General features: G+C 37.8%; 1 protein-coding gene across 15 annotated transcripts in view; it reads right to left on the bottom strand.

The window, feature by feature from the left end:
* Positions 1–13,083, bottom strand: part of znf644 (zinc finger protein 644) — a 70,265-nt gene that overhangs the window by 43,403 nt on the left and 13,779 nt on the right. For 12 of the 15 annotated variants that reach the window (XR_010005331.1, XM_062978024.1, XM_062978019.1 and 9 more), the window contains one exon: positions 6,615–6,673. The gene's annotated coding sequence lies outside the window, so the exon portion shown is untranslated. Of the gene's footprint in view, positions 1–2,972; positions 3,033–5,187; positions 5,310–6,614; positions 6,674–13,083 lie in introns of those variants that run through there. The other 3 variants (XM_062978025.1, XM_062978028.1, XM_062978026.1) reach the window with 2 other exon arrangements.

Here is a 13,083-nt window from a genome sequence, read left to right as displayed (position 1 = left end):
AGGACAAGCCAATAAAGTAAGTAGATAAACTTTCGAGAGTGAGTCGAACATAAATGAAAAGTGTTCAGGATGACAACAATGTTCTTCATTTTTCCAGGTCTAGTAGTCAATACAGTTTGCGAATTAAATTGACTACCATAGAACTAAAACAGAAACATTTAGTATTAAAAAGAATTCAATGGTTAACTCTATTAAAACATCTAAAATAAACCTAAGAATGATAAACATATGTCAAAAATAGGCAAATATTATTGTTAATTTCATTTATACTTCATTTTAAATTCCAGGAAAATTAGCAGGTCCAAAAGCGAGATTTTATGATATATAGTAGGATCTCACTTATCCAACGTAAACGGGCCGGCAGAACATTGGATAAGCGAATATCTTGGATAATAAGGAGAGATTAAGGAGAAGCCTATTAAACATCAAATTAGGTTATGAATTTACAAATTAAGCACCAAAACATCATGTTATACAACAAATTTGACAGAAAAAGTAGTTCAATATGCAGTAATGCTACGTAGTGATTACTGTATTTATGAATTTAGCACCAAAAAATCACGATATATTGAAAACACTGACTACAAAAATGCGTTGGATAATCCAGAACGTTGGATAAGTGAATGTTGGATAAGTGAGACTCTACTGTAGCTTATTTCCAAAATGCACAGAAATGACCAAAATTTACAACAATTTTACTTAAAAGATTTTAACCCACATTTTGAGATACTCTACCTTCATAAGGTGGTTTACAAGATTTTTTTAAAATAAGAAAATACCATTACAACGTAACTGTAGCACCAATGGAAAACACAATAAATGATCTGAGCCAAGTCATTATATACTACAAAAGATATGCTATCAGTATCTTGTAAAACAAAAATCTGTTGTTGTTGTTTGTCTTCAAGTAATTTCTGATTTATGACAGCCCTTAGGTGAACTTATCTCAGGGTTTTCTTGGCAAGATTAATTCAGACAGCATTTTGATTTTTGTCTTCCTATGGAGGTGAGAGTGTGACTTCTCCAAGCTCCAGTGAGTCTCCACGACCAAGTGGAGCTTTTAATCCTGATTTCCAGGGTCATGTTCCAGTTCTCAAGCGATGACACCACACTGGCTCTCTATAAAAACCAGTACCGTTATAAATTTGGAGTGCGGCTGAATCAAATTTGAAGGCCTATAAAGTCCAGCATGGGCCTACCCTGGCATGGAGATTCTTCTGTCCCAACACAATAAGGATGTCTGGTGGGAATAAGGTGTCTTTTGGGGGGCTCCTTCTAGGCTCTGAAACTTCCTTCCTAGCAAGGCTAGACTGAATCCCTTCTTTTTGTTCTTTCACTAGAAAATCAGTGTAACACGCAACTATTTTTCTTTAAGAAACGGTATCTGGTGCCCTAACAAACTATTTTTTAGAAGTGCCCTCAATTTCAAATATGACTGATCATGTTGCATGATGTTGGATGGGGTGGGCCAAACAATTGCTAATTGAGAAACAGAAGCCCAAGATCTTAAGGAATGAGAACCTAGAAGCATTAATCTTTTAATCCCAGAGTATCTTAAATCTGCTATGAAGTCTTCAGACAGCTGCAAGACTCAGATAAATGTCTAGTATTATCTCAGTTCAATATTACTCTTGTACTGCAAATAACTGGATAAATGCATAGCTTTAGTGCCTGGTCAATGAGATATATTGAGTTGCTCTTAGGTTTAAGATATAACTGACATCACTATGGTATTGCCACTAATAAGTATCAACAATTTTTCTTATCTGTTCTCTTGAGCTAAATGTCTAAATGTTCTGATCATATTTAAAACAATATATATTTTTCTTAATATTTAACATATCAGCAAGAACACAGAGAATGACAACGAAAATGGTAAAATAGTAATTGTTCTAATACTTGTAATAACTGTTACAACTACTATCAACACATCATAGAGATACTACTATGAATGACAGAATAATAAACTAGATAGATTATTTCTTTGAACATTGCGAATTTACAATTGTTTCACAATAAATTTCTAATCAAATTAACAACATTTCAGATATAGAAAATAGAAAATGAGAAAATGGAACTTTAACTTCTAATTACAATTGCTTCTGGTAAAGTTAGCACAATGCTAAGTACAGTAGACAATCATTTGACTGGCACCCATTGGGACTGGTAGATGCTGGATGAATGTAGTTTTTGGTTGCTTGCAAAATACAAAGTGCCCTACATGTTTTTATTCAGGTTACCTATAGGATTGCCTTATACAATCTGCTCCAGACACTAAGGTCCCCTGGGGAGGGGGGGCAGCTCCTTCAGCCAGATGACTTTTTTGTCGTTTGCCTCAAGACTGTGGAATTACCTGCCAGAAGAGGTTTGACAGTTAAATCAGCTGTCAGAATTTAAAAAGCAACTGAAGACCCATCTCTTCTGGCAGGCCTACCCAGTCAATTTTAAATTGTGAATTGTAATCTTCAGTTCATTAATAGTTTTTAGCTTTTATTTAACTCTGCATATCTTGTTGTATATGTTTTAATGGTGTTTTATTTCTAAAAACAGGGAAAGGTGGGTAATATATTATTATTATTATTATTATTATTATTATTATTATTATTATTATTGACACAACGACATTATATGGCACAGCAAACAAGCTAGATATGCTGGATTTCGTAGCAGAAAATCACAAGTCGAACACTCCCCAAGTTTTTTTTTGTTGTTGTTGTTATTATTATTATTATTAGGATTATTATTAGGATTATTATTAGGATTATTATTAGGATTTACATAATAAAAGCTGACAATAATACCAAAATTATCTCAGAGTATATTTTCTAGCTTTTGTCAACACATATTGTTCAATAACTTCAAGTAAAATCAACTTGTTCAGATAAAATCATTATCTCCAAGAGTCACGTTTCTCATTATAGATTGAATCCCTGGATATCAAGTGAAGAAAAAGAGAGAACATGGAACAGTACCTCCACTTCCTCATAGCTCCAGCTGGGAATGAATCCAGTAGCAAGGAGCAGGGTTGATCTCTGTGTAAGCCAAGGAGAGTGCTATTTAGTTTCTAATCTGTCCTGAAGGTGGGAGGATTTAAACGGGCACTCTTTTGGATTGGGTGACATGGAAGTGCAGACCCTTTGAATCCCATGAAGGGCCCCTACAGAAAAAAAGAGAGAAAGGGTCCCAAAGGTCCCCCATTGAAAGAGAAGGAAAAGGTCTCCAAAGGGCCCACAAAGAAAACAGAAAGAAAAGGTCTCCAAAGGATTCCACCTCCTGTAAGCCCCCTATACCCTTATGGGGGCCATGCTACAGTGAATACTATGGTGTCTGGACCTGATAGAACCGCTCAGCTCATGATTCATTGCTCTTGGCTGGCTGCTCAGCTAGCCAAAAAAGGGAAAAATGCATCCAGATTACTGGATGCGAGATCATTCAATCTGTGTCAACATATAATTTATTATATTTCATAGAATTCGCTGGTATTGAAGAAAAACCATTGTTGTCCATAAGAAACAAGGCTAGGCACTCAGCGTGCATGGATCACTAAAAATCCCCAGCTGAGCAGTGTCCACATTCCGGAGGTCCGGTCACCGAATTGTGTATGAACCTAGACCTCATGACAAGCTAACGCAAAAAAGTGGAAGATCGTTACACATTTATGCAAACAAATCTCTGTGCAAGACATGATGATGTGATTTTTTGTTTTCCCTTTTTGAAATATGTACCATGGTAGTACGTAAGCAATTTTTTTCTCCTAGGTTTGCAATTTCTGAAACATAACCCAAATTTATTTCCACAGTAGTGAATCTTTTGCTCCATTGAGGTCTATCATAAGAAAATCTTTCAATTCTTACCACTATGGAACAATTTTCTCTTGTCATAATGTACAGAGCAAAAACAAAACCAACTACTTTATTCTTAATGAGAGCAAATGAAAATAGCCTAGAACTTGGACAAAAATATAAAATGGCAGAAGCGTGAAGATATTCTTCAGGGGTGAGGGCAGGCAATGCATTTATCCAGCAGAGTATAGGGACACAGAAAAGGACAGAATAAAGAGAGCTTAAGGATCAACAACTGGTCAGCTACTATAAATAATTTTGGTGCAGAAATCTCCATTCCCATAAGGAGCAGTACCATATATTCAAGCCCAAATCAATCTCACATATTCCTCAAGAGCAATTTTTAGAGGGGGGATATGAATTTTGTTATTAAAAATGAGACAGAAAAAATTATATATAGTATCATTTATATAAGCCTGCCCGGGCCCCGAGGTCTTCATGAGAGGCCCTTCTCTCAGTCCCACCTCCATTGAAAGCTCAGTCAGTGGGAATGAAAGCGGGCCTTCTCTCTCAGTGACTGCCCCTCGACTCTGGAACTCCCTGCCTAGGTAAGCCAGAATTGCCCCCTCCCTGCTGTCCTTCCAGTGGCAAGCTGAAACCTTTTTATTCAGACAGCCTTTTAAAGAAGAAGATTTTTAAGATCAGGTCAAGGGGTGCTGTGGTTTTAGCTTTGAATATGTTTTTAATCAAATTTTGTGGATTTTAACAGTGATTTTTTAAAAATACCAGTAATATTTAATTCTGTTTTAATGTTTGTATATTTGTAGATTTTAAATTATATTGAAATGTTTTAATGTAAACTGCTTTGAGTCTCCTTAATGGAGAAAAAAAATCAGAATACAAATAAACATAATAATAATAAACATAATAATAATAATAATAATAATAATAATAATAATAATAATAATTTGCTGTACTCAAAGGAACATTTTCATTCAATGGATTGTAGCACTGAAAAAAGTGCCCTCCTGAAAAAAACTATCAGGGTCTACACTTGGGATGTGAATCCCTACTCTGATTTTAAATCTGACCTGACACAGCCCGTAACTTCACTGTTTTCTCTTCTCTTTTCTCATCCTCTCTTCCCTAAATTCCTCTTTATTTCTTACCAAGGGAACTACTGCTGCCAACCCTTTTCTTTCCTTTGCTTCATAAGAAAGCAGATTAACCCAGAATACTTTTGCAAGATAGTAACAACGTTTAATTGTGACCTCCAAACAAAGAAATCTCTTTGAACAGAACAACAATTTTCAGCATGCTAGTTGGCAAATAATAAAATACAGTGGGTCCTTGATATCCACTGGGGTTTGGTTCCAAGATGGAACCATCCACCACTCATAAATACCAAAATCCACAAGAAAGTGGTCCTTCCTATAAGGGTTGGAACATGGGAGAACCCAACAGAAGTAGATTACTCCTCCATGCCATCTCAATAATGGAATATTTTCAAGCTGTGGATTGTTGAATCTGTAAATACAGAATGCACAGATACAGAGGGTCAACAGTAGAGTCTCACTTATCCAAGACTCGCTTATCCAAGGTTCTGGATTATCCAATGCATTTTTGTAGTCAATGTTTTCAATATATCGTGATATTTTGGTGCTAAATTTGTAAATACAGTAATTACAACATAACATTACTGCGTATTATACTACTTTTTCTGTCAAATTTGTTGCATAACATGATGTTTTGGTGCTTAATTTGTAAAATCATAACCTAATTTGATGTTTAATATGCTTTTCCTTAATCCCTCCTTATTATCCAAGATATTCGCTTATCCAAGGTTCTGCCGGCCCGTTAAGCTTGGATAAGTGAGATTTTACTGTATTTATGAAAACAGGACTTTTCTGAATTGCTGAAAAACACCAATACGAATTAATCCTTCAAGTTTACTATTTAAAAGAGTCAAGAATTTATTCCAAGTAGTTAACAAAAGCCATAGCCAAAGTTACAATGTTATAGAGATATACTGGTAAAGTGTTTTATAATTATATGTAAAATGTGTATAATGTAAAGTAATATTTTTGGGGGGAAATTAACTACACAGTTAACTAAAGTGACACAAATTATATTCAAATTATTTAAATAGAATATAAGAACTTTCATTTTAATTACAGCATCGGATATTTTGACTTTTTAGTTCTGTAGGTTAATTTCTCTATTATGTATTAAATGTAGATACTAGTCATAAACTATGAACTTTAGAGTGGGGCACAACATCAGAAATAGAAAGATACATAGATATGATAATACAGTTCTCCTCTACCTGATGTTTCCAAATGTACTTTTCTACCAACGCTATTATCCCCAGCCAGCATGACCAATAATTAGCTGCATTTGAAAACAACTGGTATCCTGAAGTAGAAGTCTTATAGCAAAACAATATTAACAATAAGAACAATGGTTAAAAACAACAAATGCAATAAGGTCTTATTAATTAAAATATATGGGAAACTAAAAAAAAAACCTTAACCTGGGACTTTAAAAAGTGAATGCGCTGCAATCTGAACATTTTAATGTTGGATACAACTTCTGGAAAAATTATCTCCTTTTTACTGAATAATATACTCCTGATAAAGAAAGGTTATGGTAAAGGATTTTAGAAGAAAATAGTAAAACAGAGGTAGGCTGGTATAAGAAGAGGTTGTCCTTCACATATTATCACTGAAGAAAAGCAGTTACAGTCCTCCATGACATAATTCAACTCTGGTTAATCATAACTGGTTATTATTCCAACTGAAGTACAAATGGATAGAAGTTACTAGTACTTACCTAAGTTTGCATCTTCTCACACTTCAAAATGCAAGTTGGGATCCAATGCCAAAACACACCTACAAGATAGAAAATCATCTATGAAGTTGTTTTATGTTAGTTGCACAGTACTGATAGGAAAATTGATAAGAGTGTTTTTAGAGTTACAATTAATTCCTGTATCTCATGTATATTAATGGATCTGAATCAGAGCTTTTTCACCATTAAAATATTCTGGAGCAGGAGGATCGATGCCATTTTTATTCAAATATATGTGAAAATAGCCACGTGCAATGCTTGTCAAAGTATTTGAGCATTTACAACAAAATTGGGAGAAAGATGGAGAAGCCGCACATCAAAATATTACTGCAAACAATAATACTGCTTCACTAGCATTGATTTTTGGTAGCCATTTTCTTTTTGTATCAAACACTGATGATTCTGCATTTCTTACTGCACTCTCTCTTTAAACCTGAAGGTGGCAATGATTAACTCATGCTGCCTTTCATTTTTATAAAGCTTATTAAGAGTGATTGCTGTCAAATACAGTTTCCATTAGCATTTTAAATATATAATTGCAGAACAAAATTATTCTCATTTTATTATTTCATCCATTACGAAACATGAAGGTTTATTTTCTTTGTGTCTTGTATGCTTTGTGGCAGGATTCCAAAGGCATATTAGGTTTTTTAAAAGACAAATTACAAGAAAATAGCTCTTTGGCATAAAAGTTTAAAACATTACATTAAAAATATATTAAAATACTAAATTACAGAAGTTGAAAACATTAAAAAAATCAATTGAAAAAGCATGCTATTAAATAGATCTTTCCACCACATTAACACGAACATAAACGCCTAAGGCCTGCCTAAATTTTGGGGCGAAGCTAAAAGGGGCCAAGCAAGTCCCCTGTAGTAGGAAATTACACAAACTGGAAGCAGCCACCTGTGACGGTGCCTAGAAAGAGAAAAGGCCTACTCCTGACGTTCTTAAAATTCAGACAGGCCTATAAAATATAAGGTTATTTATATAAGGGTATAAAGTTCATAACCAACACTTTGGATTGCACATGGAAACAAATCAGTGAAGCTGTTGCAATATAGGAGTTCTATAGTCCTGCTAGCCAGTTCTAGTCAGCAAGGAAACTGCAATTTCAGGCTGAATACCTATTCCTTGTTCTGTTTTTCTACTGACCAGGACCTTTGTCAGAATTAAGTTGCAAAGTTTGGTCTCATCCAGTCTATTACAGTAGAGTCTCACTTATCCAACACTCGCTTATCCAACGTTCTGGATTATCCAACGCATTTTTGTAGTCAATGTTTTCAATAAATCATGATATTTTGGTGCAAAATTCAGAAATACTGTAATTACTACATAGCATTGCTGCGTATTGAACTACTTTTTCTGTCAAATTTGTTGCATAACATGTTTTGGTGGTTAATTTGTAAAATCATAACCTAATTTGATGTTTAACAGGCTTTTCCTTAATCCTTCCTCATTATCCAACATATTCGCTTATCCAACGTTCTGCTGGCCCGTTTATGTTGGATAAGTGAGACTCTACTGTATTAACAACAAACACTGCTTTGACATTGAAACAGATTCATTGGATTTAGTTGGATAGAAGTGATGGGGGGAATCAGCATACTAATGATACTGAGTTCCAAACCTCTCCTAACAGTCTGAAGTAGAATAAAGTAGCATGAAGGAAAAAGGAGAGCACTGAGTGATTCCACAGGACGACTGAAAGAGGAAGCAAAAAGGAATTCCAAAGTACCGCCTTCTGGGTTTGCCCCTATAAGAATAACCAGAACTACTGTGAAACAGTGATAGGTAACTCAGAAGGAGGGCATGGTTGATGTTATCAAAAGCCACTGAGAGATCCCGTAGAACAAACAGGAACATACTATGGATCATCCAACAACCACAGCTGTCTTTGTATACTCTGTCTCATCCAGGAACCACTGGAGCTAGGAGACCACCATACCCTTTAGAACCTTGCAGCTTTCAGCCACTTCCACAACCAACACCATATTGAGCATCTTTCTTCTTAAAGTATCCCAAAACCTATCCTTTGTATAATGCTCCTTCAGCCTCTTCCAGTCCCCCATCTTGCCATTTCCTTCCCCATCTATCTATGAAATAACACCTGATCAGACAACCAATATGGAGAATTAAGTGGGAGAAACACATTCTGGATATTCCAAGTGGGACAGCCAAATGTTATGCCCACTTGTCTGAAATGCTACAGTTAACCTTCAAGATATTCAAAGTATCTAAAGCAGGCATGGGCAAACATTTTAGCATGAGAGCCACATTGCGGACCGGGCTGGGAGGGAGAGGGTAGGGAGGAGAGTTTGACATCTTGCACCCTCCTGCCAAGAGAGCTTGACATGCAGCTGCATGGGGCTCTTGGGAGAGACCTGCATAGCCGTGTGTACCCATAGAGCTCTTTTCTCTGCAGGAGGATGAAGCAGCCTGTCATGTCCTCCTGCTGAGAGGAGGATTTCATACGTGACTGCCCTGGTACTCCTCATAGCATGGGGAGACAGTGAACCATCACATCCTCATGCTCAGAGGATAAGGAGACACGCAAAGAGCTCTCAGCAGCCATGGGTCTCCGCCACATCCTTCCTCTCAGCATGGGGGTGTGGCAGGCTGCACGTCATCACACTGAGAGGACGGGGAGACTGAGGAGGGCCAAAAGAAGGGTCTGCATCCGGCCCATGGACCTGGGTTTGCCCATATCTGGTCTAAATAACCATAATGCAAGAGTCCACATTTCTCTTTGGTTCCAAAAAATAATACCTCAGAGGATAGCATCAGAATTGAAAACAACCTTAATAGATTTGAAAGCTGGACTAAAACAAAGAACAACAATTTCAACAATGATAAATCAATCAATAGTGTGACTTGACAGCCCCACAAAAAACCCAATACAATTCTAGGCTGTGTAGACAGCTGTGTCACTCCATTTTCATGTGATCAGACCTCAACCGACAGACTACATCCACTTCTGGGCGACATAATTAAAGAAGAATATCAACATGTCCAGAGGACAGCCATCAAGATAATCAAAGGTCTAGAAACTAATCCCTATGAGGAACAGCTTGGAAAGCTGATAAATTCTAAATATTTGAGTCTCCTCTCTGACCTGCAATAACACTCTGGGAGTCTTAAAAAACCGACTACATAAAATGTTCCTGTTTCATATTTCCCAACGACAATCCAGATTAGATACAATAGAGCCCCGGTTAACAGAGGCTCTGTATTATCTGAGGTGCTGCCGGGGGCGCCCCTCCCTCTCCCTCTTTCTCTCAAGTTCGAGAGAAGGAGAGGGAGAGGGAGGAGGAAGTGCCCCGCGATCGCCGCTACCTAGCAGCGATGGCAAAGTGCTTCCCAAGGGGCGAGGCCTTGCCAAGGGACGTCCCTCGGCGGGACCTCGGCCCGGGCAAGTGCTTTGCCATTGCTGCTGCCCAGACAGCAGCAATGGCAAGACGCTTCCCAAGGGGCGAGACCTCGCCAAGGGACATCCCTTGGCAAGACCTCGAGCCAGGCAACCGCCTCGCCATCGCTGCTGCCTAGACAGCAGCGATGGGGAGGTGCTTCCCAAGGGGCGAGGCCTCGCCAAGGGACGTCCCTCAGCAAGACCTTGGGCCAGGCAACCGCCTCGCCATCGCTGCTGCCTAGACAGCAGCGATGGCGAGACGCTTCCCAAGGGGCGAGGCCTCACCAAGGGACGTCCCTCGGCAAGACCTCGGTCTATCCGAGCCGTTCAGTTATCCGAGATGGGTCCCGCCCCTTTATCTCGGATAACCGGGGCTCTACTGTAGTGTTAAACCTTATCCCATGCTTACTGTTCAGTCTTACAGAAACTGTTACTCATCACAATGGAAAACACTATCATCATCATTTAGTAATTTACATTGCATCTCAAATTATTCACACATTTTTCCACTATCAAGCAAGGATTTACGATTGTTCACCCATCCCACTTTTCATCTTATTTTCTTTAGTCAAACATAGAGCCATTGAAATAATCAGGATTCAACTTGGGACAAATTGTTTCCATGGACATATTCTAGATATGATTAACATGAGATTTAGCCCTCTGGTATGAACCATATCATCCAAAAGAGAAATCAAAGCTTGTCATACTAAAATAGAGCCCTAAAATACAAAACTCACAGACGATGTGAAAAATGAGGGATAAAGAAGAAAAGACCTATTACCTCAAACAATTCATTTACCCAAGAAATGTATCAAACAATTGACAATTATTGGAGAAAAAGGAAATTCAAATTCTTAAATGAGGATGGAACATCTTTATTAAAGAAAACTTTAAACTGACAGAGGAAAGCGTATTTTCCTTATCAATTCAGAAATTCTCAGAATAGCCCAATTAGCTGAGGACCATAATGCCACGTTTAACTGGAAAGTAAACCCTAAGCTGGTGGAAAATGTTTTCTGTCAAGTATGAAGTGATTTATTTAGCTGAAAAACACCCAAAAAAAACCCTTTCCTCATGAGAAAATATTATATTTGGGGTTACTTAGTTTGGAGAAAAGGGCATATGTAAGAGACAACATAGAGATGTATAAAATTATGCATGATGCTGAAGGATAAATTCTTATTTTATTCTCATAATACAATGAACTCAAAACATTTGATTTCATTGTACAATATACAATGACAATAAAGGTATTCTATTCTATTCTATTTATGAGATGAACCGGGAAGATGGAAGGTCCAAGACAGATTAAATGAAGTAGTTTTACGTACAGCATCTAGTGAAAGAAAGCCAGCATAGTGGAGAGGCTGAGTGTTGGGACTATGGCTTTGGAGGTCAGGGTTCAAACCCCCATTCAGGCACAGAAGCTTCGCAAGAAGGCAAAAGGACCCCCTCTCCACACCCAAACAAAACAAAACAAAATAAATCTTACCAAGAAAGCCCTGTGATAGGTTCAGCTTAGGGCCCGAGCTGTGGCGCAGGCGGGAGAGCAAGACAGCTGCAATTAACTGCAATGAATCACTCTGACCAGGAGGTCATGAGTTCGAGGCTGCTCGGAGCCTATGTTTGTTTGTCTTTGTTCTATGTTAAAAGGCATTGAATGTTTGCCTATATGTGTAATGTGATCCGCCCTGAGTCCCCTTCGGGGTGAGAAGGGTGGAATATAAATGCTGTAAATGCTGTAAATAGGGTCACAGTAAATTGTAAATGATTTGTAGAAATGGGTGTTTACGCACACACGGTTTTTAAAAAGTTCTACAAGTTGCTGTGAGGACTTACAATTGGGTTATTTTTTAATGAAAAATTCATAGAGAATAAAGGTATAATGGCAACTGAATCGGTACTAGAAGTAGTATAGTTCATAATAACTTGTTGGAGAATGCAAACAATAGGGTGCTATGAAACTCATGTCATAGTTGTAGGCTTTTTACAGGCATCAGATTGGGCACTGATGAACAAAACCAATCTTTGGTTCTCTATGGCTATTTTGAGCTTTTAGGTTTGGTATTTCGATTCAAAGAGCTTTCAGGTTTAGGAAAATACCTTATCAAAAAGCTGTTTATGGCAAATTCCCATCTTTTCTGTAACATCAACTAAATGACTCTAACAATGAAACGATACTGGAATTATGAGAACAGAAAAACATACCTTTATAAGGAAAAGTAATGTTGTCTTGCTATCTCTATGAACTGAAATGTTTGGGGATAGCAGTAAAGAAAACTGGAGCCAAGACTAAAAACCTTTTTCTTGCTGTTACCCAAAGTGAGGAGACAGTATCAGCAAGAACTGCTTTGGCAATAACAAAATTAAAAACACACGCACATAATAGTCTGGTAGAAATTACAGCTAATTTTGTTCATTTAGTCTCAGTATTGTCTGCAGTTGTTCAGCTCATAAAAACAAAACAAGTGGTACATGTCCACATTCTACATGAATTGAGTAGCAGCTTCTTGAAAACAGAAGTCTGAGTTCCAGTCAATTCAACAATTGTTTGCTTTAAGTTGTATCTACAATGGGATGGTTTTAAAAACAGGACACACATATGCATAAAAGTTGTTCTTTACATTAAAAAGGTTCGTTTTTAAAGACACTGCATAGTAGGCTTGTGCATTTCGGCTGAACCTCGAACCGTTCCTGCTGGCCAAATTTTTTGAAGACCCCCCCCCCCCCCCCAGATCTGTTTTCACATGCCTCCCGAAAACGGGTGGGTAGCCGAATAGCCTTTTCTGTCCACAGCTAAAAAATGCAGCCAGATACAGCCCACTGGCAGAAAGGGGGAGGACTTCCCAGGCTCCCCTTCCCATCATTTTTAGGGCTATCGGGATGAAAATGATCACACTTGGAGGACACATCAGCCACTGCTGGCCCATCAAGTTTGGGTCCTCCCCAAATTTTTAGGAATTTCTTTGTTTTTAGAAATAAAATGTCCTTTTAAAAAATTCCCCAAAAGGTATCACCCCCCCTCCCGCCAGCCCCAAC

Source organism: Anolis carolinensis, chromosome 4, assembly GCF_035594765.1.
Source record: "Anolis carolinensis isolate JA03-04 chromosome 4, rAnoCar3.1.pri, whole genome shotgun sequence".
Lineage (NCBI taxonomy): Eukaryota > Metazoa > Chordata > Lepidosauria > Squamata > Dactyloidae > Anolis > Anolis carolinensis.
This window is presented reverse-complemented; position numbering and strand designations above follow the sequence as displayed.